The sequence below is a fragment of the Hippopotamus amphibius genome, chromosome 9 (genome assembly GCF_030028045.1).
Source record: "Hippopotamus amphibius kiboko isolate mHipAmp2 chromosome 9, mHipAmp2.hap2, whole genome shotgun sequence".
Classification (NCBI taxonomy): domain Eukaryota; kingdom Metazoa; phylum Chordata; class Mammalia; order Artiodactyla; family Hippopotamidae; genus Hippopotamus; species Hippopotamus amphibius.
This window is the reverse complement of record NC_080194.1, coordinates 70680612-70707262: the sequence shown is the minus strand read 5'-3', so window position 1 is coordinate 70707262 and position 26651 is coordinate 70680612. Positions and strand designations below refer to the sequence as shown.

Below are 26651 nucleotides of genomic sequence, written 5' to 3'. Positions count from 1 at the left end.
ATGCTGTTCCCAAAAACACATATTCTGGGAAGAGAACAGGATGAATCCAACTAAAGAGTTAATGTTTACTAAGCACCTCCTATGTGCCAGGCACCCTGTCAGAGATACTTTACCTACATTGCCTCTGATCACCCGCACAACAGATCCCCAATCAGCTGAAAGCCTGTACATGTCACAAATGAGGAAACTGAGGCTCAGGGAAGTTCAGGGATGTCCCCCCTAAAGCTCCAACAAAGACTCAGGGCCTGACTCCCAAGCTTGCTCTCCCCCCACCCCCTCCATAAGAGCAGCGCCTGTGGTATGAAAAGGTCTTCATGAAATATTCAGCTGCATTTGTAGCTCCTGTCGCCTCCAAGCCAGATCTGAACATTTACTCAGGGCTTTTTTTTTTTTTTTCAAGGGAGCTACATGGAAACAAATTTCCAATTCATACTTCACAAGAAAGGGAAAAGGGCCTGTCGCCAGCCTGCTCCAGGTACGGGGGAACATCTGTGCACGTGCCGGGTGGTGGGGAGCCGCACAGGGCAGGGGCTGGCAGGGGCTTCAATGGAGGCCAGAATCAAACCAAATGCGTCCAGGAGCTGAGGGTCTCAGGGAGTCTTTTTGGCCAACTTTGAGGGAGAGAAGAAGGCAGTGATCAGCAAGTGAGACGAAGCCCCAGAGGACAGAGAAAAGAGAAGGAATATTATCGCAATATTTCTTGTTCTTTTGAAAAACATGTTGTCATCCTTCATGTCTGACCCAAACACGTCTTCTTGTTTTGCCTCCCCCAGCCAGCCTGGGTGTGAGAGGTCTTTCTCAGATGTGTCTCCTTGCTGCCAGGCTGTGCTGGAGACCTGGTTAATGTTACTCCCTTTCTTCCTGAAAGCACATCTTGTTACTCCATATTAAAGAGGAAGGAACTAAGACTGAGAGGTTATTGAGTCTGCGAAAGGTCACACAAACTAGCACAGTGGATCTCAACCAGGGACAGCCCCCCCACAACAGAGAATCATCTAGTCAATGGTGCCAAAGTGGAGAACACGTGGGCCAGTGATGGCTCAGCCAGGATTTAAACAAGATGGGCCTGACTCTCCAAATCACAATATCTGATAATACCTTTACTATATCATAAGAACCTTGAGGTCTGAGTGGACTCCCCTGCCCTTCTGTCCTGAATGACACCTACTGCAGGTCACAGCTCACTCAGCAAGCTTTAAGGGACTGATTAATCAGGATACTCCATAACTGTGCCAAAGATCAAGATGAGCAGCCTTACCAAAGGGAGCCATCCACTCTGTAACTGAATCTTAGAGGACAGTGAGTCCAGCTTCCCACCCCTGCAGGAAGCTTCTCCTCCATACCCTGACAGTCCTGGCTTGCACTCCTCCCATGACGGGGAGCTCACTCCTTCCACAGGCAGTGCAATACTTGGTAGGATGTTCTCCCTGATGCTGAACTGAAGCCAGCTCTCCACCCAGCTCTGGCCTACCTCGGCCCCTGGAGCCCTTGGGGAAAGATTGCTGGTTAGCTCCTAAGAGACCAGTCCTAGAGTCCTGGTCAGCTTTTCCTGACTGCTGGAATGGTGAAGCACAAGAACATAGATGTGGAGCCAGAAAGATCCAGATTCAAATCCTGGCTCCATTGCTCACAGAGTTGGTGACTGAGCATCACAAGTCAGCCCAGCAGAGTTGTGATGTTCAGCACACAGTAGGGGGAGCAGCACACAGTAGGGATCAAATGGCCTAACTATCTTCACTGGACCTGGCTCCCCTTGTGATACCTGCTGGCCTTCCCCACATCATCTCCTCTCTGTGGCCTCTGCCTGCCTGCCTCTGGGGTCCACTTCTGAAACAAGTGACTTGAATTCCATGATTATTAAGGGGATGGGAAACTGAGATGAGTGACAACACCAAATCAAGAAATGACAACCTCGAGAGTTACCATGGCAACACTTCAACTTGAAAAGTTCCCAGAATGTGCTGTAAATGATAGGCATTCCCTCCCCCCACCAACTCCAGCCCCGCCCCGCCCCCCCCCCCCCCACACACACACATACCAGGCCTGATGTGGGGGCCTTAGAAACCTGTTTGGTGCCTGAGACAATCATCCAAACTCTGGTGTAGAATGAATTCCCAGCCTATGTCCACCTTCAGGGGCAGGCTATGAAGGGAAATTCTCCTTCTAGGAAGCTTAATTAATTTTAGCTACAAGGCACCAGTCATCAGTGCAGGCAGGTGTTGGAGAGGCTGCACATCTTCTATTAAAAGTTTTAACTGAAAATTCAGAGACATCTGAAGATGATATGTATCTTGCTCCTGCCACAAAGGACAGTGGACAGCTACCCACCCCTCCACGTCCTGTGGACTAACCACAAACAGCTCCTGGAGATGGACATCTGCTTTACGGTCCGGTAGGTCTGGGCAGGAACTCTGGCTCCCTGACTCACTGGTAGAGGAGGGTGACCTTACCCTGGGTAAGAGATCGAACCTCTCTGAGCCCCCTTTCCTCCTCTGGAAAATGGGAAAAAACGAGACCTCAGCTTGCTGTGAGGACTCAATGAGGTCATGTATGCCAAACGCAGCACACATTTCAGCGACGACGGAGAGGCTCTTACTGGCGGACACTTCCTAGGCGCTGGGATTACCTCACTGAACAAAAGACAAAGATGGCTGCCTCGTGGAGACTCACCATAGTCATGACAGACGAAAAAGGCAAATGGAAAACAGCCAAACACCTGAAAACAGAACTCTGACCCCCAAGCTCTGCAGCAACCAGCCCTCCATGGTCAGGACTTGGTCACTAACCTGCCAGCTTTCCTAATTTTTGCCCCCTCTTTCACCTGAGGACCAATAAGAGAGAGGTTAATATACTTCCCACGCCAATCACAGAAGATGGTCCGTCCCCAGCTTCCAGGCCAACCGCCTCCCATCAGCAGCCCTCAAGCCCTCCCTTTTTTCACTGTCCACCTTTCCCACTTCCCTGCCTGCCTTTGAGTCTCACTGAGGCAAGTGCTGGTGGCTGACTCCCTTGTTACAGCGCAGGCTCTAAATAACGAGCCCCTGCTTGCTCTCAGCTGGGTGGTCTTTATTTATGTCCACAGCCCGTATGCATAACGAAGAAGTAAATTACATAGCGTGTTCTGCCCTCAAACTGCCCCACCTCTGCCCTCAGATTATGCTTAACACAACAGCCAGAGTGATCTTGTTAAAATCATAACACATGGTATTAACTCCGAGAAGAAAATATACCGCAGGGTAGGAGAGGTCTGGAACACGGGAGGCAGGGGAGGGGGGCATGGATGCAACAGCATCGTCAGGGTGGGCCCTGAGGAGGAGGTGATGGAGGAGCAAAGACTTGGAGGTGGGAGGCTAGCCATGGAGAGGTCCAGGGCAAGAACACTCCAGGCAGCATTCACAGCCCTGAGGCAGGAGCGGACCTGACGTGTTCCAGCAAAGCAGGAGGTGAGGTCAGAGATGCAGGGGAGATGTGGCCACAGAGGAGCTATTTGTAGGTCATCTAAGGACTGACCTTTACTCCAAGGCAAACAGGGAGCCACTACAGAGTCTTGAACAGGGGGGTGACGTGTTCTGATTCACATCCTAACGAGGTCATTCTGGCTGCTGTGTTGAGCATGAAGTGCCGGGGCGAAGGACAGGACAGAAGCAGGAGCCCAGTGAGGGAAGCTACACAGTCCTCCAGATACGAGAAGATGGGGTTCCAACCAGGGTGGCAGAAGTGCAGGCGGTGGGAATGGTCAGGCTCTAGGTATATTTTGATTATGAGCCTAAAGTTTGGGAGACACTGTGTTAGTAGCTTTCTTCCCCTTTTCCCTCTTCCCTCACAAATACAGACACCTTCACAGATCCAGGAGGCAAACTGTGGTCCTGGTCGCCCTAACAGCCCAATGACCATCGCACTGAGCCATGTGTGCTGTTCCACACGCTGGCCAGGAGCTGGGGTGCCACCGGGGCACGTCTGCTCTGGGTGTCCCCAGTGATACCCTGGCACTGCTGGTGAGTGACAGCTCCCCACATAAAACTTGAATGATAACTTCCTTGATCTAACTCTTACCAGACAAGAGGGAACTTAAAATGGGCTCCATCCTTCCCCAGGACTATTTAGCATCACATATCAAAAGCCTTAAAAAAAAAAAAAAAGCTGCATAATTTTTGACCTAGCAATTTCAAGGAAAGAAATTGGGCTGAAGGAAATAAACAGACAAGCACATTAAAATGTTGATCTCAGCATTACTAACAGTGGTAAAAAACTGAAAACAACAACAGGAAGCCCGTTAAACAAATAATAACATATCCTCATGATGGACTACTACATGGCTATTTAAAGTCATTTTGGAGAGAAAATGTAATGGCATGGAGAAATATGATATATTAAGGTTACAAAACAACACGTACAATCTACTCCAAATGGTAGGAGATGGGGTGTGGGGAAGGGAGAGTAGGATTGTATGTAGACTCAAAACTGGAGAGAAAAACAAAATGCTGGGAGAACTACCTCTGCATGGCAGGATAATGGGTCATTTTCATTTGTCTCTGGGCTATCTTAGGTTTTTTAAATTTTCTATTGTTTACATGTACTACTGGTGTAATCAGAGAAAAATCAAATAAAAACATAAATGTTATAAAATTTTCAAAGTAATATTTATCCTAGCAATAGAAATCGCTACCTATTCCACAATGTGTCATGAAGTTTAATTAGTTTGAGGACATAAAAGAAGCCTGGAGAGGACAATACGTCAAACTGGAATCTTTCTGCGACACTATGAAAATGACCACTATTTACTATATCTACTGTCCCAATGCCAATGCCGCCACAGAGGCCACCACAATACTGACAAGGAGGTGTACGAATCTGACAGACTCCACTCACTGTGACGCTCCATGCATGGTAGTTCTGAACCTGGAGAGATGAGAAGGAGGAGCGAGCAGGAAAGAATATCAATGGTTTAGAACCTGTGGGCTCTTGAACCAACAGCATCAGCATCTCCTGGGAGCTTATTAGAAATGCAGAGGCTTAGGCCCACACTCCCGCCAACTGAATTGGAACCTGTGCTTGGAAGAGTCCCCAGGCAGTGCCCATGCATGTTAAGTTTCAAAGGCCCTCTCCAGAACACAACATGTTTTCCCAGCTTGGGGTGGGTTTGAGATGATCTCAAGTAGGAGGATTTTTCAAATAAATATTAATTATCTAAAAGATGTAAAAATCACCCAAACCATCCAAAAGTGCACAGTCTCCAGGCCCTTGGGCCATGTCAAGTCTCTGGCACCAGCCCTGGAAAGCTATTCCCATTCATCAGCCTTTTGTTTTTTTTTAATTAATTTTCATTGGAGTATAGTTGCTTTACAATGTTGTGTTGGTTTCTACTGTATTAACAAAGTGAATCAGCTATACATATAGATATATCCTCTCTTTTTTGGATTTCCTTCTCATTTAGGTCACCACAGAGCACTGAGTACAGTTCTCTGTGCTATACAGTAGGTTTTCATTAGTTATCTATTTTATACAAAGTATCAATAGTGCATATATGTCAATCCCAATCTCCCAATTCCTCCCAGCTCCCCCTTCCCCCCTTGGTATCCACAGGAAGCAGACAAGGATCAGGCAGGCATTCCCTCTGCCACCCAGGAATCCTGAGCCCCCGCTGGCTGGGTGGAGGGCTGTGCATGAATAGTTAATAGGACTCTGCCCAGAAATGAACATAAAAGGAGCAAAACCAGGTCAAAGCAATATCACAACATCTCCAGGCGAGGGCTAGGCCTTTTCCAGAGCTCAGAACACAACTGTGCTGGAACGAGAGGACAGGCTACTTTTCTGACCCAGATGCCCCAGTTTGCCAGAAGGCCCAGGGAAGGGGTGGAAAGAAGCCTCGACTGCTATATCCGTAGTCCCATGGCTCAGATAAATTAGGTCACCCGCCTCATACATAAATTCCTCAACACAGGATCCCTTAGCTCTTCTCTGAAGAAGGGAGGGAACAAACATGTCATGAGGCGCTGCACTCTGCACCATTTCCCAGTCTCGGCTACGCCCTGGCAGCCCCTGGGGAGCTTTGTAGAGCTCTGACACCTGGGTCCCAGCCAGAGCCTTTGTAAAGCACTCTGAGGTGGGGCTGGGGTGCTGGTCATTGATAAGAGTCCCCAGGTGATTCTAAGGCACAGCCAAGGCTGGGATCCACTGTGCAGGGCGCTGTGCTGAAACACAAAATCTAGCACCTGACAGCAGCTCAGAGAAGCAGGTAGAGGATGATTCTGACCAAGCTGGTGCAGAGTGGCAAAGGGACAGAGCTGGAATCATAACCAGGATCTTGCTGGTCTAAATCTAGAGCCCTGTGGTTTGTCCACTTCTACAGGCACCTCCATTTTCAGAAGGCAGGGATGCCAGAGGCTCTCTCAGAGTCTGACCTGCAAAAACCAGAAACAGGCTTCCTTGAACCCTCCCAGCACCCTGACTCCTTCCACACACACCCTTATGTGCACAGTTGAACTGTGATGACAGTTCAGCCAAGGCTCTGGAAGCAAGAACCAGAGGACCAGGAGGTGAGTGGGCAAGGAGATAACAGGAAGGAAAAATAGCAATGCCGAGAGCTACCATTCACACAGAAGATGCTGCCTGTCAGGCACTGTACCAGCTTCACCAATCCCACACCAATATTTTGAGGTAGAGACTTCTATTTTCCATTTTATTAATGAAAAAAATGTTGAAAGCTCAGAGAAGCAACTTACTTGAATTCATACAGCTACCAGGAGACAAACAGCAAATTCAACCCCAAATCCACTGGCAGTGACTATTGTCTTGCCTTGCTTTAAAAAGCACTTCACTGAAGTACATGGGAGAACCATCCACAGTGGGGGGAAAAGAACTCCTGACTTAGGTGGCCCTCAACAAGTTACTTTGAAGGCTCTGGAAATAACGATGCTCATTCAATAATGACAAGGACTCACAAAACTGCCACAATCTGTCATGATAATCCTCTCAACAATCCTACCAAATAATCATTATCCCCAATTAATGGATAAGGAAACTAAGGCGTGGAGACATTAAGCAGTTTGCCAAGGTCCCAAAGAAATAAAGTATCCAAACTGCCAGTGGGGCTATCCACAAATCTGGGGCCTCTTTCAAGCTGCCAAGAGGGGAAGTGGAGGAGCACATCTTTCAAGATGGCAAAAAGTGAGCTGGACTGCAGGGTCCTGGATACTTCCCAGAACGTGGTTCTAGGCTGAGCCACCCTGCCTCTGTCACTCTATCAGGACTACTTTTTTGTTAGGTATCTTTTTGGTTTACCATTCAACCTACAAAAAAGGAGTGTCCGCTTTACTTATGACTTGAGAGGGACGAGTGCAGGGCTGGGAAACATTGAGGGGTTTACACAGGATTAGGATGAAGTGCATCCCAGGGAAACCAATAAACAAAGGAAAACGGCCCAGGCAGCAACAGAGCTTGCCAGCCTGTACCAGAGAAGGCACACGACTCAGCATCAGCCAGGCATCAGTTGAGTCCCAGCTCTGCAAACCCAAACCTGTGTGACGGGGATGAGAGTCTTGCAACCACCAGACGTCCCACTCCTTCATCAGGAAGGCGGGGATCCTGTCAACCTCCAGAGAGCATCTTGGGGGACAAAGGGGCTGATATTCTCGATGGCACTGCATGCCTGGCCCCAAAGTCAGCTGCGTCATTACTTACCTGTGTGTGCCAGGTGTTCTCCTGACTGAACACTTAATCCTCACAGCCATGTGATGTGAGATGAGCTGTACTGCTTTCCTGATTTTACAGATGAGGACTTTGAGGCCCAGAAGGGCTGCCCAAGGCCACACAGCCAGGACGTGAGGGTCAGGGTCTGACCCAGTTCCTTCGGGCTCCAAAGCTAATGTTTTTCCCAGTACTACAAGCTGCTTAGTTGGAATCACCTCAGAGCGCGTGCACATAAAAACTGACTTCAGTGGCCATAAGAAGCAGTTCAGGTTGGGAGCTAGGAAGCACGTCCTGGCCTTGACAACAGAGAAACAGTAGAAAGGATAAGCCAGAAATTCCAAATTGCTAGAAAGGCCAGATTAGGAACAGCTGGGAGTCCCTGACTGCGCAGCACAGAGGAGAGCACAGGGCCCCAGTGGGGCCCACAGCTGGCGAACTGCATAGGTTAGTTAAGCTAAAAACAAAGAAGTAAAACAAAATAAAAATAAAACAAAATTTAGAGGAAAAAGCTAAAACGATTCTCTCAAAATTATCAAAAATTATATTAATTTACAGGTTAAAACCTTTAATATTTTGTCTACTTCTTTTTAGCCCTGTTTCAATAAATGCTTGCTTTGAAAAATATATTTGGGATTTAAAAGTAGAGTGTTTAGTATTTCTCTAAACATAAATTTTATTGTGGCATTTTCCCATGTCACGAAAAACATCAGAAACAACATTTAATCTTTGTATAATATCCCACTGCTTGGCTCTGCCATATTTTACTTGTCCAATCCAACTGTTTTTCTTCTTTTTTCACCATTATAAATAACACTACAATGAACATTTTTATTCTTACATCTTTTCTGCCCATCTCTGATTATTTTCTTTGGCTAGATTCCTAAAATTGGAATACCAGAATAAAGGGAATAAGCGTTTCTAGGATTACTGACAGTTATTGCCAAATTGCTTTCCTAAAAGGGTATGTTAATTTGCATTTCCACCAGCAACAAAGGAGAATACCTGTCTCCCAGCACTCTCTCCAGAATCCAACGTTGTCTTACAAATAATCTTGGCTAATAAGTAAAAATGGAATCTGCAAAGAGGCACAGAGCATTTAAATAACCTACCTCTAGTCATAGAACCAGAATGTAGATGAACAGGGATTTGAACTACAGTCTTTGGGCTCCAGGGACCCACCACCCAGAAGGACCCAGCCATAGCTTGGGTTATATAACGGTTATTAAATGTCAGGTATCCTTTTAGGATATTTTACATGAGAGTTCCAGAAGGGTAAGGACCTTTGCAATAGCCTTTGATCATCCCAAGACTCTAACACTGTCCAAAAGAACTTTCTGTGATGATGGAAATTATCTATATCTGTGCTGATATAGGAGCCACTGTCCTCTCCTGAGCACTTGAAATCTGGCTAGCACAACTGAGGAAATCAATTATTAAAGTGATTTAATTTTAATTAAATGTAACCTAAATTGTGACTAGTGACCACCACCTTGCACAGCACGGCTCTGGAGTACCTAGTGTACCACCCAGTATCTATTAAGTGACAAAATCATGGAGTGCCCTAATTCCACCTACCGCTACCATCCTCCCTGCAAGGCAAGAGTTTGCTTCCTCTACCCTCATGGCTGCGTGTCCATTTGTTGTTCTCTCAGATTCAGGGTTAATGTTATTTATCTGCCATGTGGGGGTGACATGAAGATCAGCTAATTAATGTTTGCAAAGAGCTGTACTGCTGACTGGTTCTCAGAATAATTGCACGTTAATAAAACGTTTCAACGACTAATACTCATCCAGAGGCCAAAGCAGGGGGCTGGTTTATTTAGTAAAAGGCTGGTTTCTCTGACACTCTGAACCAGATCCTTCTACTGTGACTCTCATCGATGCAAAGTCCTCTTATTTGAAAGGTTCCACCAATCGGAAAATAATGAAATTTACCTTCACAATGGTTTTGATGTCACAGTTTGATGAGTAGATTAATAATACAAACAAGACTGGGGAGGGTGGATATTTAACCAACTTGAACAAATTGCAAATTTTTCAATGTCTTGATCCACTCCTAAAGTAGGCCCAGTAAGAGCACCTCTGAAGGGAAACACTTTGCTAAGCACTCAGTTTTAATTACATAGCATTCTAGAAAGTTACAAAGTAGAAAAATAAGATTTGAGGGCCAGAGAGGTGTATGATCAAATGCTGGGCCTGGGTGTGTGGCCCTAGGCGGATGGCTTGCCTTACTGAGCTCATTTCCCATCTTGAACATGGCGATAACAGCAGCTACCTGACACATGGAAGGCACTCCGTTTGTTTTGCTCCTGCCCCATTCTTCTACTTCCTGGACAACCACAGGATGAGAGGATTGACAGTGTCCCTCCCCACCCTGTCTGCAGAAATGAAGATGCCAATTCTCAAAGCACAAAAGGCAAGAATGGACACATCCCTTTACCACACGAAGCTACAAGTACAAGACAGTTCCCCCTGACATCTGGCGGTCACTATTATTACTTTCTGTAATAATGTCAGAGTAGGAAGCAGCTTGAAACCTTGCTACTCCAAGCTGGACCATGGACCAGCAGCAAAGCACCCCCTGGGAGCTTGTTAGGAATGCAGACTCTTGGGCCCCAAGAATCTTCAGAACTACTCTAGACCTACTGAATTAGAACCTGCATTTTAACAAGATTCCTGGGTAAGGTGTGTTCATATTTAAGTTTGAGAAGCACTAGCTTATAAAACATCAAATCTACTCTCCTCTCCTCTCGCAACCTAATTATCTAGAGAGGGAAACTGATTCCAGGAATGGGCAAGTGTTTCCCTGGAGCCATACATATTAGCTCCAGCTCTTTGGTTTGACTTTCAAAGACTTCAAAGACCAAACTTTTTGAAATCAACAATCAAGCCACAGTGATAAAACGGGCTCATTATGAGACAAACATTCTTAAAACCTAAGGTTCTTGACAATTTTAATGATGAATCAATTGCATCTGATATCCTTTCCCCACTGTGGGTCCAGGCCACAGGGCTTCCATCCATCTGCAAAGCAAATGCAGGGCTCAGGGGACAGAGAGAAGGGGGCACTGCACACCTGCTCTTGAGATCCTGCTACATTGATGTCCTGTTTCCTTTTCATTTTCCAAATGAAAGAAAAGTCCCGATTTGATGTGCGGAATGCGATAAAGGACAAAAATATTCCCTCACCTTCCCTAGTGAGACTGGAGTGGTGTCAGTATCAAGGCAGCATCTAAACACTTGTCAGAATTCAGAGTCTGTGACCAGTAAAGCGGGTTTCCTTTATGGTGACCACAGCATCAAACAACCCTGAGGTGACCTCTCTATCCGATCTAAAGGAACTCCTGATGTCTCCTGCTGAGCCTGGAGACACCTTGGAAATGGGAGGACTGGACTTCCCCCACTGGCTCCATGGAACCCTTTGTCAGATGACAAGTCATCTAACCACAGGGAACAAATCTTTTCTGGGTCACAGAAATCTGACTCGTGAAAGAGGAAGGCTGACAAACACATCCTCAGATTGAACTGGCCCAGACAAGGATGGGACAAGAGTAGCGCCCAACTACTACCACTTTGGAAACAGCATATAGGCATTTTTTTTTTTTTATTATGCCCCGGGACCATGAAGTGAGATCTTTTGGCTGATTTTCCCAATAAATGCTGTGCAGTGGAGGATGGAGTTGGGGGGGGCGATAAGCTTACAGTGGGGTGGTTTCCTTTGTAAGCTTTTCTAAGGCCTCTGAACCACAAAAGGGGTGGGGGGCAGGGAGAGGGAATCCAAATGCAAAGACACACTCACTTCTCCGAGGAACTGTTTGTCATTCACCAGGGAGCCAGCCTCACCTACAATACAGAGACACATATTTACATATTTCAACTCCATTGCTGGCTGAAGGGCTACAGAGAGTGATGATTCGAAGACTGCCAGGGAAGAAAAATGTTCTGGGAAAAAAGATTTGCCTATGGGTTTAGCAGAACACCTCAAAGTTATGTAAAACCCCTGCTTGAGGTGTGTTTGTCACCCCTACCTCCCTCTATTACCTAGGCTCCCAAGCCTGTAAGCGACTGCAAAGTAAGCAGGCATATTCTGGTTTCAAAGAGGAAGTAGAAATCACAGCGGACCCTACTGCTTCTTATATGTGACAGAGTCTCATCATGGCATATGCCTCTGACCCTACAATCCCACTTTCTAGGGATTCATCTTAAGGAAATACTAAAATTGCACAGTGTATACAAGAATAATTACTGCAGCTTTGTGATAATAATAAAAAAAGAACTAAAAATAAACGAAAAGTCAAAATTTGGGCACTGTTCCACTAAATTATGCCATGTTAAAATATCGGGGTTCTATGTAGCCATTAAAAATGTCGTCATGAGGGGGAAGTTATAACATGGAAAGACTTATCATTAAAGGAAAATAAGCACTGAAAATATTGTAACTATGATCTCATTTTTTTCTACAGTCATAAAGAGAAGTCACAAGGTACAACCCCAAATAGGGTGAAACATTTTCTTTTTGTTTTTCTCTATATTGTTTTACTTTGCTACAGTGAACGTATATTACTTTGGTAATTACAATAAAGACAATAAAAGTTAGGGAAAAAACTGTGACAAAGAAATATATAACCCACAGAGGACTAAGACTCTACATTTACAGTTTCATTAGAAGCCTTCCTTATGGAAAACTATAAATTCAGGGATCCACGCATGCTTGGTTTCCTGGGAACTAGGGCATATGTTCCTTTCAAAGTGGCCCCCATAGCAGTCTGTCAGCGCAAAGCAAAGATGGAGCAATTTAGCTTTCAGTTAAAATAAGCCAGGCTGATAGACCATGTAAGAAAGCAGGTAAAAATCAGTCCTTTAGATCTGAAATTGACTTTGATTTAGCCTGCTAGGCTCTTGGAATCAAACCTGCAAAGAGGTGACTTAAATCCCATTGTTCTTATGTTTCACTTTTGACATTTATGGATGTGGGTGAATGTATTGGGACAGGAACAGCAGGAGGGTTGGGGTCCAGGTAGAGCAGCCATTCAGTAGAACTAGGTAGGCAGCTAAGTACCCAGGTGAGGATCTGTACTGTGTGCTTAGTAGGTCTCATTTTCTGTCAACCTCTATGACATTTAAAGAGTGTGAGCAGGCATCTCAAACTAAGTCCCTTGTTTGCGTTGCCCAACATTATCTTAAATTCTTATTCACCTTCTTTCCCATATTTGTAATTTTTGATCTGGAAATATCAGGTTACGTAACTTGCCAATCTGCAGGACGATGTAATTCTGCCAGAAAAAAGGACTCAATGAGGGAGAGATTCTAACAAAACTGGAAATGACTTTTCTAAGAAAAGAGAAGATATTTTTGTTTCAAGCATTTGAGCTGGTTTTAAATAGACTGTGGATGCAATATTGCTGGTTCTTCTGGGGCTGTTGATTTCCCTGCCCATCCCCCACCCTCAAATGCACAATGTTGCAAAGGGATGAAGGAGATGGGAGGGAATGACCATCTGTGAATGGCCTGCAGTGTGTCAGAGGTTTTATGGACCTTAATTCTTACAGTATTGTAAACTAGACAATATATTCCCATTTTACAGGCAAGAGAACTGAAGTTCCAAAGGTAACTTGCCTAAGCCCACAGAGTCATGACTCCCGTCCAGGAAATTAAGGGGTTAAAGCCACATCCTATCAATTTACTGCCACAAAACCCCCTGAGGGTTGAGGCGATTCTACCACCTAGAGTCGGATCTATTGGAGGAGAACCTTTGGAGATCCAAATCACCCACTCCTACAATACCTAGCCTTCTAAAACTACAACACCTGTTTCTACGGAGCTCACTACCTCATATTCCAGCTCATTTATTTCGCTTGTAGAACTGTCTTCTGTGATTCTTTTTAAGGCTGAGCTCTGGTTATACGCCGGGGCCCCCGCAGTGAGTAAGACTGACCCTTTTCCCCCCACAGTCCATTAGGATGATTCATTGGCCTACTGCCCCCATTCAACGCCCCCCCCCTCCAAAGAGAGGCCTTGATACTAGGATGCTGACAGATGCATCCAAGAGATCTCTCGAAAACTGAACCCCTTCATCCCTGACAACTTCCCCACCACAGAAGATGGCGAACTCACACACCAACCTGCACCCTGCCCCCACTCACTTAAAGACACGCAGTAGGAATACCTTCCCTGAATTAGTCCCCTAAAACTATATGAACGTTTATGTCCTAAGTCCCGAAGAACGTGGGGACGTCCAAATCTCCAAACATTCGCAAAGCAGGGCCGAGAGGAGACACACGTTGACCCCAGGAAATCAGCTCCGACTGGTCCAATTCCACCAGGTAAAAGGACTTCCCATCCTCACCGTCACCAGAGAAAACAGATTCTTTTTCAAAGTCCCCTTATAACGTCTATAAAGAGAGGAATCTCGTTTGAGCGAGATGACTGGCCTCGCCGCGCACCTCCCCTCGCAAACGCGGGCGCGCGAACACACACACACACACACACACACACACACACACACTTCCACCGCCACCACCTGTGAAAACATCTCTTGTAACTTTGGCGAAGAGAGCTCTGCAAAGCTGAGCAGCAGGGCGCCCGGAGCGCGCCGGGGGTGGTGAGGGTGGGGGGCCGGGCGGGGAGAGGGGAGGGACGCGCGGCCGGGACTCCGCGCCGCGCCGGGAGCTGGAACTTGGCCGGGAACGCGGCGGTCTCGGCTCGGGTTTCCCGCCCCGGCCCCGCCCACCCGGCGGCCCAGCTCGCGCGGACTGCGGCTCTGCTCCACGACAAGGAGCCCCAAGCCAGAGCCCAAGGGCACACGCCCGCGGGGAGCGCTACAGGGCCTCGACCCGCGCAGCCCACCGAGGACCCCGCAGGCGGCCAGAGGTCGGCGGGGAGGAGGGCAGCGCGGGGCCAGCGCCCAGGCGAGGGGCGGGAATGCGCCGCCCCCGAGCGCAGGGAAACAGGTTGCTGCGGAGCCTCGGCCGCGACCCGATTCCCGCCCTGCCCCAGGAGCGAACCCAGCCCCGCCGGGGTGCCTTCCTCCTTCCCGGACGCCAGCGGCCCGGCCCCAGCCCCGCAGGCAGCCGGGTTAAAGGCGCCTTCAGCAAGGTCAAGGCGAGGCCGGCCAGCACCTGGGGATTTTTCCCAGCCGAGCACGAGCTTTGCAATAGCATTGTTAAGGATCATGGCAGCGGCAGGCAATCCGAACGGCCCCACAGGTCTGCGAGAGGGAGGATTTATTTTACAGCGCGGAACACACTCAGACAGACCCGGGATTTCGGGGGGCGGGGGGGATGCAGGATTTCAGGACGATGGAATGTGGCAAAAACAAAACATTCCCCACCCGTGCACGCCGCCACCCCCCGACTGCGGGAGGAGGGAGCTCAGGGCCACTGTGCCCCAGACTTCAGCGATCTGCAGGGCACTGCCAGGTCTGGGGTTGCTTATCCCTCTACAGGCGAAAGACAAGATTTAAAAACACTCTACTACTATGGTTTCTCTATCAAAGCCCATCAACGTGCTGCAGGCGGCAAGGGGAGGCAGAGAGATGTGGAGAATAAACACAACAGAAGCAAACTGCTGTCTGCGTAGCAGAGAAGCGAGGGGGACGGAAGCCATATACTCGGCACCCGTCCCCATCCCATCAGCGCCGGCCTAGCCCAAAGAAACCAAGAACAGGTACCTGATGGTGGCGGACTCTGGCAGAGGCCAGCACTCTCCCTCCGAACCCCGCGCCAGAGTGGGCCTGCATTGCTGGGATGCTTGGCATCTCCGAGGGGGACCAGGCGTCGCATCGCGGGCAGGTTTCTGAACAAGAAGGGCACTGCGTGTGGAAGATGGGGAGGAGGCGCTTGGAGAAGCAGAGAATGGGGCCTTTGGGGTTCCCCAGGACACAAATCCAGTTTCCTAATACAGCATTCCCTGCAAGGCCTCCCAACACCCCCAAGGGGAGGCTTGGTCCCTGCGAACTCAAGGGACCCTGAGTTCTGACCGACTTTTTCTCTCTGATCAATTCCAGAACCTTTTCTCAGTCCCTGTCTCGATCACCAGTTCTTTGGGGACAGCAGCATCAGCACCCAACGCCCAAAGCAGGAGTGGGCGCCGATGCGGGGCGTCTCTCTTCTCCGGTCCCGGGTTGGGAGCGCCCCGGTACTTACATTTCTCAAGCGCGCAAACTTTCGGGCTTGTCTTTCGCGAACCGGGGGCTCGTATCACGATTCCGGGTAATCACTGAGGCAGTTTATGTAACTGCCCGCGATGCCATTCGGCAGATCTTCCAGTGTGCGCGGCCGCACAGCTCAGCACATGGGCACTCTCTCAGCCCGGCGCTCGAATCCGGAGCATGCCCCGCCGCCGCCGCCTTCCAAAAGCAGCAAAGCGATCTCGTGGGCTAGTCAAATACCAAGAGCGCAAGCAGGACCCAGCAAAACCCAGGCTGCCTCTCCGCCCCGCTTTGGTCGCATTGGTGGCTTACAGATAGCTGCATCTCCACAAACCTTCTCGCCAGGGCTAGTGGTAGGAGGGGGTAAGGGACCGGGCGGGGGATTGCCGCGGTTCTGAAGAGGGATCCGTAACCCATCTAGTAATAATACCCTTGTCCACATGAACCAGGGTGCACAAATCACTTTAATGTCTCGCCCTGAAAGGGGAGCCAGTTTCCAAAGTTAGAGACCACGCAGTTGAATTTCCAGTACTTTCCAACCTCGCCTAGGCGGAGGCAGGGCAGAGAAGGGCGGGCAGCGGCCAGCAAAGCCCACCCCACTGCCCCGCCAACGAGGACTCACCAGTTGAACCTCCCCTCGCCCCAGTAGTTGACTGTGTATTCCCTGATTGCGTGTACACACACACACACACACATACACACACACACACTCCTCGAGACTACCTTCCCGTCTGCTCCTCCAACATAAAGACTACATTTTTAAATCGCGAGGAAAATGACTAAGGACCTCGGTGATCATATTTCATCCCAGAGCACATTTCCCCCGAAGCTGGGGTGCAAGCAGTCACACACACATACACACAACACACACACACCCGGCAGCGTTCCGAGTGTCCACCCGGCGGCCGCTGCCTCAACTTGCTCGGAGGGGAACGTGAACGCCGCGGCAGGGCGGCAGGCTAGGAGAGAAGAGCGCCGCGCCGGCTGCTGAGGGCGCGGGGCTGGGGTCGCGTCTCCCGGTTCTCCTTTCCAACCGCAGCGCGCGCGAGGCCGGCGCAGCCGGCGCTCGCCCCGCAGGGCAGGCTGCAGCCCCGGAGCCCGGCGCCGCCTCGCGGGCTCCTCCAGCGGCGCCGGGGCTCTGGGGCGGGCGGCTCTGCAGAGGGGCTGTGAACGCTGGGGCTAGCGAGGAAGGGGATCCGGCCGAGGCCGACGAACCCCGGCCCGCGCCTACTTCCTTGCTCACCCCTAGCCCTGATTCCCAGACTCCAGTCCGCGGCGGGCTCTGGGGACTGCGCGGCGGAGGCTCCGGTCTGCAGACCGGCTCGCCTCGCCGGCAACCCGCGCCCCAGCTGTCCTCCCTGCCTCCCTCGGTGCGGGCCGGGGGAGCGGGCGAGCGTCTCCCGGAGCCCTGGGCACCCGGGCGAGCTGCCCCGGCGCGGCCCTAGCCAGCGAGCGCAAGAGAGGAAAGAGAGCGGGCGAGGCGCCGCCGCGGTCCCCAAAGGCGCTTTTCCGTGGAGCGGATCGCGCCGCCTTACCGTGGCTGCAGGCTGCCGCTGCCGGGGAAGCGGAGAGGAGGGCAGCAGAGAGGCAAGGCGCCGCGCCGGTGGCTCCTCTCGCTCTCGGCGGCGAGGCTCCTCGGCTCCGCGTGCCCGAGCAGGGCGCCCAGGAAGGAGCAAGTCCCGGCTCCGCGCTCAGCTCCAGCGAGACCAACAATAGCTCCCGCAGGGAGCGGAGCCCCAGCGAGTCTCCAGCCGCGCGCGCACGCCCGGCTCCCGCTCCCGGCCGCTCCCGGCCGGCGTCCCTGCCAGCACTGCTGCCCCACATGAAACAGCTGCAATCCCGAGGCTTCTGGGGGGTTGGGGCGGGTGTGCGCGCGCGCGCGCCTGTGTGTGAGTGTGTGTGTTTAATAGCTTCCCTCCCCGTCTTCCCCTCCCTGCCTGCTCGCCTGCCTGCCTCCGTCCCCCACCCTCGCTCTCTTACACACAGACAGAGAGGGCGAGCGAGAGAGACACACACACGCACACACACACGCAGGTTACATGAATGGGAGGCGGGAGCCAATCCTGCGCGGCTGGGCGAGCGGCGGCGCACGGGCGCTGGGGGCAGGGCCGCACCGCGGCGCGGGGGGGCGCCACGCAGGTGATGCGCGTCCCCCCGGGGCCGCTCACCCGCCTCTCGGTCAGCCCTCTCTCTGTTCTCGCCAACGTCTTCGCCTCTCCCCTTCTCTCCTTTCTCTCCGCTTTTCTCCGTCTTCTCTCCTTCCTATTTCCTTTTCCTTCTCGAATTCTCCGAGTGCTCTCAGTTTACTGTCTTTTTCAGTCTCCTCTTTTCTTACACCGTCCTTGCTTTCTTTCTCATCCCCTTTCTCAAACTTTCTCCTCTCTCGTCCCGACTTCTCTCGACTTCCTCTCCTCTTGCCTTTTGTTCTCTTTCCTCCCGCTTCGGCTTTCTCCCCCATCTCTCTGCAGAGTTGTCTGGCCTCCTCTCCCCTCTCCCGCCGCCCCCATCGCCTGTCCCTGGGTCTCTGTGGGGCGCGCGGCCCCCCTCCCAGCCGACTCCCTGTTGTTATTTTACGCCCCCAACACTTTTCCAGGGACAGTCTCTGTCGCCCTCGCCGCTGCAGCACAGCCAGAGGTGATTAGAGCTGAGAACTTGAGTTCCTTCCTCAGGCACGCAAGATGCCCAGCGAAAAGCCCTCTTTCCTCGGACAACTTCCCCAAAACCATGGTAACAGCTACTGAGTCGTGATAACAATCATTTAGAAAAAAACAACTGCAGTGAATGTAGTCCAGGAGATTTCTGCCTTTCGCGTGTCTGCATCGTGATCGCCAGCACAATTCCAACAGAAGGGCATTTTTATGTGATGGGAGAGGCAGCTTGGTGCAGCAGCAACTTGCTGGGGCTTAGGGGAGAAATTCCCACCCCAGTTCTGCTGCATGCTAGCTGTATGACTTTGTGCAGGCCATTACCCTTTATCCAGCCTCAGTTTTCTCATCTGTAAAATGGATAATTACACCTACCTCATCAGTTATGGTGAGGATTAAAAGAGAGAACAAAGGAAAGAAAGCTCTGGACATACAGGAGATGCTCAATTGTTAGTTTCCTTCCCTCCCAACCCTTTTTAAAACTTCCATCATGATCTTCTGAAACATTATATCTCCATGATCTCCAGTGCTTAATGAAGGAGGAAGTGTGACAACGCTAATGTCATAAAAATGTGAAACAAGGTCGAGGATATTTTAAAATCTCGATTGTGTGATCAGGAGACTGCCTAGCCAGTTGCCATCCACTGATTACACAGGCATCAGAGATTACAGTATAAACTTGGGGAGCTGGAATGCCCCTTCAACGTCTCCTAACTAAGGCAACCCAGAAAGAGAGGGATGAGGGTAGGAGTGGGTGAGAGTTTTCCACACACTCTGTCCAATCTGTTTTTTACCTGTTCATGATCACTGAACACTGACCAGTTACAAAAGCCTCTGAGACTAACTGAAATGTAGATTCTGTCTTTGGATAACATTTATCAACTTTGTGTCCTCGCTGCAGACCTCAAATGCTAGGGATACGCTATGATTGGCAGTCAGATTCAGTCCTTTGACAAATATCTGTTGACCACCTACTCTGTGGTGGGCATCCTGACTGGCTCTGGGCATCCAGTAGTGAGGCAAACAGGCCCTGCCTTTGTGAGTGTACAGTGCAGTAGACATGTGTGACAAAGGTAGAATAGGAAAATGAGTCACATATACCTTGAGAAATGCCACTTGTATGGTGGACAAAAATCTTTCAAAATATGTGGCCCATGGTGGGGTAGGCGGCAGAATAAAGGGATCCTTGAGAGTGAAAATTTTAGAATTCACTCTTGATTCTATGCACCTCATTTGACCAATGAGAAAACAGAGGCCCAAATGATAAAAGTAGTGGATGAAAGTATGAGGAGAAACAAGATATTTTGCATAGTCTCAAAGTATCTTTGATTGATTTCAAAGGGGAAGACATTAACTTTATAGTTGAAAAAACTGGCCCACTCCACCTTAAGTAATTACTAAGTCAACATCATTAGGAATATGGCAAATAGACATCATATGTCTCCTGATGTGAGGCACGGAGAGGGACATCACATCATTTCTGTGGTATTCCTGCCAAAAATGAATAACCTGAGTCGAATGATGAAGATACATGAGACAAATGCAAACTGAGGACCATTCAGTGAAATAACTGTCATGTTCTCTTCAAAAATACCAAAGTCTTAAAGGACAAAAACTCCAGAACAGTTGCAGATTAAAGGACCCGTTTAGTTGTCATGATGATAAATGCAACATGTGGTCCTAGATTGGGACATTAATGGGACAGACCTTAAAATAAGGTCTGCAGATTAGGTAATAGTTTGTATCAACATTAATTTCCTGGTTTTGATAATTAACGTGGGTATGCAGAAGAATCTCGTTTTAAGGAAATACCTAACTGAAGTATTTAGTGGTTAAAAAGATGAACAAAGCCCAATCCCCATCTTCAAGGAGAGGCACAGTGTGGTGGGTTTCCGCCTAAGAAATGGGCAGACTGTGAGCACAGAAGGATGCCCAACCAGATCTTTGTTGGTAAAGGAAGACTTCCTGTAGGAGGTGGCTTTCAAGCTGAGTTTCGAAGGCAAGAAAATTTGTTAGATCGTAAAGGGAGAGGAAGTGCTTTTTAAGTAAAGGTAATAGCACAGGGATGTGGGCAAAAGCATGTAGCACTCATTAAGGCTGTGGAGTTGGCATGTGAAGGGGTCGCCTGGGGTAGAGTCTAGAGCAGTAGGTTGGGTTGATTCTTGAAGGGGCCTCAAGGAAGCTGAGGATCTCAAGAATCCCGAAAGCTCAGGTGCTGGGTTGGTGGGGAGCAAGGAGTTATTAAAGGCTTTCAATTAGAGGAGGCAGGTGATCTTAAGTGTATTTGAAAAAGGTGATCTTAACAGCACTGTGAAGAAATGTGTTAGAGGGAGTGGCTTGGGAAGATCAGAGGTGCTCATTTAGGTCATTTAGGTAAACTAAGGCAATTGCAGTGAGGCTTGAGAGGGGAGGGCTGGAGAGACATTTGAGAGAGATGGAGGATGTAAAATGAACAGATTTTGGTGACTGGTTGGATGGGGTGTGCAAGGAGAAATCCAAAATGACTCCTAATTCTCAAGCTTGGGTACCTGGGTGGAGGGCGACTCTATAGTCACTTCAGCGTCCAGAGAAATTCAGGAGGAAATGGAGGTTTGCCATGTTGTAATCTAACTCTATAGCTAGCTTGAGATTCACCTGTATGGCTGCTCTGTGCCACAGGAAACACTGCTGTAAAATTCAACCTAACACTCTCCAAATGGCCAGCCCCATGTATTACCCAGACAAAAAGAAAAACAACAACAACAACAACAGTAGATTAAATAAGGTAGCAGCACATTATTTGTAATAAAGGGAAAAAAATGGAAACAGTCTAAATGGTCAACTAGAATAAGTAAATTGGGGGACAGCTTTGTTGAAATATTATGCAGCCACTCCAAAGTTTTTCTCTTTTGCAAAGTTTTTTATGCCATGGGAAAATGCCAATGTTAGTATGTAAATTTTTTAAGAAGCAGACTTCAAAACTGTTAACTACATAAAAATCATTGTGGAGAAAAATATGAAAAAAAATCATGCCAAATATTAACAATGGTTGCCTCTGGGTGATAGGATTATGAGTAATATATTTTCTTCATGCTTTTTTGAAACTTTCTAACTTTCCCACAATGAACATTCATTACTTTCATAACAAAAAATTAAAAGCTGTCATTAACAAAATGGAAAGTGACTGTGACCCACCTCTTCCACTTTATCCCTTTTCAATCCACCGTTCCCACTCCCCCTGTAGACTAACTGCCTTTTAAGCTTTATCTTTGAGAGTGAAATAAGAGAGCATTTAACAAATCAGGGGAAATTATCAGCTGGGCTGGAGAGGGGGAGAAGGCGTTTTAGGCAGGCAGATATGTTATTAGAGCTGTTGAAACTGCATATATTAAAGATGTTTGCCTTGCCCTTATTGATTCTGTGGTATGTTACAAGGAAAAGAAAACCTATAATGGGGCCAAGAAAATGTACGTCTTTAAAGGGCAAATTTTAATTAGGAAATGTATTTATTTGCAAAAACACTTCTTTTCATAGTCCAGCAGTTACTGTTGTTTCAGAAAGCAGGTATTTCAAGTAAGGAGGCAGGTAGGGGCAATGGGCAATGTTTCGTGCCTGTTGTCTGATACTACATCAGTACGCAGGCTGGTTGCATAGGATTTGGATACCCACTAATAAGCACCATCAAATGTTCACAATTAGAGAGAGAGAAAAGTGCAGGCCCGAGGATGCTCTTATTCTTTGGAAAGGTTGCTGTAAATGGCATCCCGGTTAGGTTCCCCCAGCATCTGTGATTTTTCATCTCATGGAAATATTTACTGCGTGGCTAGGTTCCCCAACCCAATAATAATAACACCTTCCACAGCATAGCCCTTTCACCTTTTGAAAGGCCCTCCACATCTGTTGATTCACTCAAGCCTTGCACCCATCCTGGCTGGGATCCTGTTATTTGAAGTTTACAAGGGAAGAAGGTGGACCTAGAGAGGCAGAGCTGCGGCTAGAACTAAAGAAAGAACAGGGACATTCTTGGAAAGTCTTCTGTGTGGCTCTGGGGCTTCCAAGGTTTGTTATCTCATTGCATGCTCAAGATAACTTGGGAGGGAGGGTGAATAAATTGAGGCTTATGTGGTTCTGGCTCAATAGAATCAGAATGGGAATCCAGCTCTCAGAATCCCTAGTGCCTTTTCCAGCACAACCCCATTTTTAAAAGACAAGAGGTGAGGCTAGGTGTTATTCTCTGACAGTTTGCTCAGTTTAACCTGTGAGCTACCTTTCTGTCTGATGGAAATTAAAAGCTGGTATGTAGGGGTAAACGATGACTTTCGAATGTGTCTGCTAAAATAGAAGGGGAAAGCCTCTGCTTGGATTTACAGAAATTTTCTCTTTTAGAGAAATGGTTGGTTTCTGTCTCTCTCTCCCCGTCCCCACTGCAACAGAGTACTTGGCACTTAGAGGTTCTTAGTAAATAATCCTTCACTGAGTGAAAAAGCAAACGCTAATAACAAAATAGCTAGCATGTATTAAGCACTGTGCCCAGGACAGAGCAGAGGGTGTTACCGCATTTAAATTTTAGAGCAACACCATGTGGTAGACATGATTATTACCCCCATTCCATCAATGAGAAAACTCAGACATGGAGAAGGCAATCTGTCCAAGGTCACATGGCTGATACATGGCAAAGCCACATTCCAACTTGGATTGTTCTGAGCCCAGGCTCTTAGTCTCCATATGGTATTGGATGCATGCATGGATGGATGGAATTAACGGTACCAGCAGTGAAGTGAGCTCTCCGTGAACTGCAGTACATTTTACGGTATGGTTAATCTTGTCTAGAATAGGCCATCCCATTGCTTTCCATGATTGCACCCCATAACAAATGCTACATCACATGTTTCACAAGCTGCAATTATTTGTGTATGCATCTGTTTTACTTAGTTTTTTGAACATTTGCCTAACTTGCAATGTAAGTTTCATGAATGTCTTGCTCACTGTTATGGTGACCAAGCACAATGCTTGGCACAAAAGTAGGTGTTCTCCCCCAAAAAATAAAAAAAAAATAAAAAAAAATAAAAAAAAAGTAGGTGTTCTGTAGGTGTTTGTGAAATGAATGAATGAATGTGGGCTCCCACCCCTTTAAAGTGGCAGAGGGTCTGTGAGTATGTATACACATGCCCTTGTGAAAGATGGATATTCTACATGAATTTACTCCATCCCACACTAACTATACTTTCTGCCTTGAGGGCATGTGGTCCTGGCAGTGGGGCTGAGATGTAGATGAGCACGTAATGGTTCTGATTGTGTTCCTTCACTGACATTTGCTCCCAGATAGCAGGGAAAACACTGATCAGAGAAAAGCAGCATCTGCTATGGTCAAAGGTGACAAGCTGGCAAAATTCCACAGTGGAAGCATCCTTTCTGATTAGGTCAGCCCCTACTTTCACAGCAGAGAGGTGCTGTATCAGCTGACATCCCTTGCATAACATTTTCCTTCTGAGAGCTGGTGGCAATGGTTTCCTCAAAACAGCTCTCCTAAAGCTTTCCTCTTGCATGCTGAATGCCATGTGATACTTTCCAAAGAGGATGCATCCTCCTTTCTTGACAACTTTTGTCCTCTTTTCTCATCATTTGCCTAACAGACTTCTTTGCCACTCCTGTGGATTTGCCTTTATTTACACCAGGTAGATCAGGTGGCAGCTGCTGGTCTTCTGCAAAGCTAAATCAGATCCATTTCCTAGTCTTGGATGTCTGCAGCCTTTATTAGAACTGCATATTGGTCTAGAGGGCTGTAGCCATTGGTCTAGGGGTAATCAGGAATGTAACAAACAAAGCAAATAAAAAAGCAACCACAAAGGCTTCCACTAAATAACCAAAGTCTCTGCAGGGTGATTCTAATGACTGTGATGCCAGACACTGACCCAATTCTTTACACAGATCTGTACGCTTAAACTTTATGACAGTCCTACAAAATAAATTCTATTACTACTTCCAAATGAGATTGTAATCTGGTATTTCTAGGGCTTATTAGCCGGTAGGACAAAAGGAGTAGCATTAATGTTAATTCTCACATAAGCATATACTGTTCTGTTCTGCATGTTGCTTTTTCCATTTAACAATATGTCTTGGAAATAGCTGCCTCCTCGTTCTTTTTTATGGTTGCGTACTATTTTGTTATAGGGATGGACCCTTTGGATTTAACCACGGGGATCAATCACAGTGATTATGATAAGTTCATTTACATAAACCTCAAGAAATTAACATAAGGTCATATACCTTCTGAATAACGTTAAATAAGTGAATTAAATTATATTCTCACTATCAAGTCTGTTGATTCCTAAAAAGAATCAATCTAAAGGATGCTGAAATTTCAAATCAGTTGGAAAAGGATGAATGTTTCCATTAATAGTGCTATGGTAGCTGACAAACCACTTGGGGGTTGAGGGGAGTTAGATCCCCATCTCTTTTGGTATCTCTTTAAAACTTTTCACACTGAATATTAAAAAAAGAAAATATGAAAGTTCTAGAAGAAAACATAGATGAGAATTTACATGATTTTGGAGATGAATAAAGATCTTTTTAAGAGTGTCATGAAAAGGAAAAAGTCATAAAAGAAAATGTTAAAAATTTGACTATATAAAAATTTGAAATATTTGTATATTTATAAAACCAAGAGAAAAATCAAAAGACCAACAAAATGTTGGGGAAATATTTGACACATATGTGAAAAAGTTCTATTGTCCTTAATATATAATAAAGTTTTACAAACATATAAGAAAGAGACATCTCAATAGAAGAGTAGGCAAATGACGCTAAAAGCTAATTTACTAAAAAAGTGCAAATTGAAACAAATGATGTATATTTAACTCGCTCATAACTCCAAGAAATGCAAGATACAAGAATATTGAGAGTTTTTTCTTGTCAAATTAGAAATGTATAAGACAAAAATAACATACTCAGAAAATAATTACTGTCTCTATACTGCCAGTGGTTATATATTGATACAACCTTTCTGAAAGAAAATTTAACGATATTTAACAAAAACCTTCCATTGTGTGGGGGTTTCAACCCAGGAATCTATGTCTACATTTAATAGAGTTAATTAAAATAATCATGGATGGACCTAAAGAATTATGTAAAAGAGTTTTATCAGTGTTAACAGTAATAGCGACAGATTAGAAACAATCTTGTGTCAAACAATTAGTAAATAATCAAATACATTATGGTACATCGTAATATGATGAGCTGTTATACAGCTATTATAGATCATGGTACATAAGAATATGTAAGGAACTTGGAAAGGAGTCACAATTAATATTTTTGTGAACTTTCTTAAACTAAGGAAAATTCCACACAAATATAAAGTTTGGTGAATAGACTGTACCCATTACCTAGTTTCAATGATTATTAATAAACGGCCAATCTTGTTTTATTTATACCTCTTCCCATTTACTCCCTCTCTCATTATTTTGAAAGAAATCCCAGGCACCATTTAACTTTGTCCGTAACTATTTCAATAGATAGCTCAAAAATATATGAACAATTTTTTTTAAAAACCCACAATATATTATTACATTAAAAAAAATAATTTCTTAATGTCATCAACTATCTAGTCACTGTTCAAACTACCCTGATTGTTTTGTTTCATAAGTCTTTTTTCCCCCCGGGTGTTTTTTTTTTTTTTGCATTAGGATCCAAATAAACTCCATGTACTGCAATTGGTTGAGATATCTCTTAAGTCTCTTTTGACCTATAGGTTTTCCTCCATCTATTTTCCCCCTACTTATACATTACTTGTGAAAGAGAACAGGTTGTTTATCATGTAGTTTCCTGTAATCTGACTTTACTGATTGCACCCTTCTGGTTTAGTATGTTCTTCTACATCTTATATTTCCTATAACTGGTAGTTAGTTCTAGAAGCATGGCCCAACTCAGAGTTCATTCTTTTGGGCAAGACAGTTTCCTAGATGGTGCTGTGTACTTCCGCCTGTCTTTGTGATGTCAGCAGTCTTTGATGTTCTTCGACTAGATTCATTATTTCATTAGAGGTTATAAACTGGTCATATTCTAATTTGAGCATTCCTTCTTCACTTTTAACTGGAATACTTTGATAAAGAGAAACTTCCTCTCATAAACTATTTTCTTACCTGAAAAGGCAGGATAAACATTTGTTTCCTTTTATTTACCAGGTTTCCAAA

General features: G+C 46.8%; 1 protein-coding gene across 1 annotated transcript in view; it reads right to left on the bottom strand.

Moving 5' to 3' along the window:
* Window positions 1–17761, bottom strand: part of TENM4 (teneurin transmembrane protein 4) — a 732935-nt gene extending 715174 nt beyond the window's left edge. Inside the window, 1 exon segment of the mRNA XM_057747430.1 lies at window positions 17374–17761. The gene's annotated coding sequence lies outside the window, so the exon portion shown is untranslated.
* Window positions 17762–26651: the final 8890 nt, after the last annotated feature.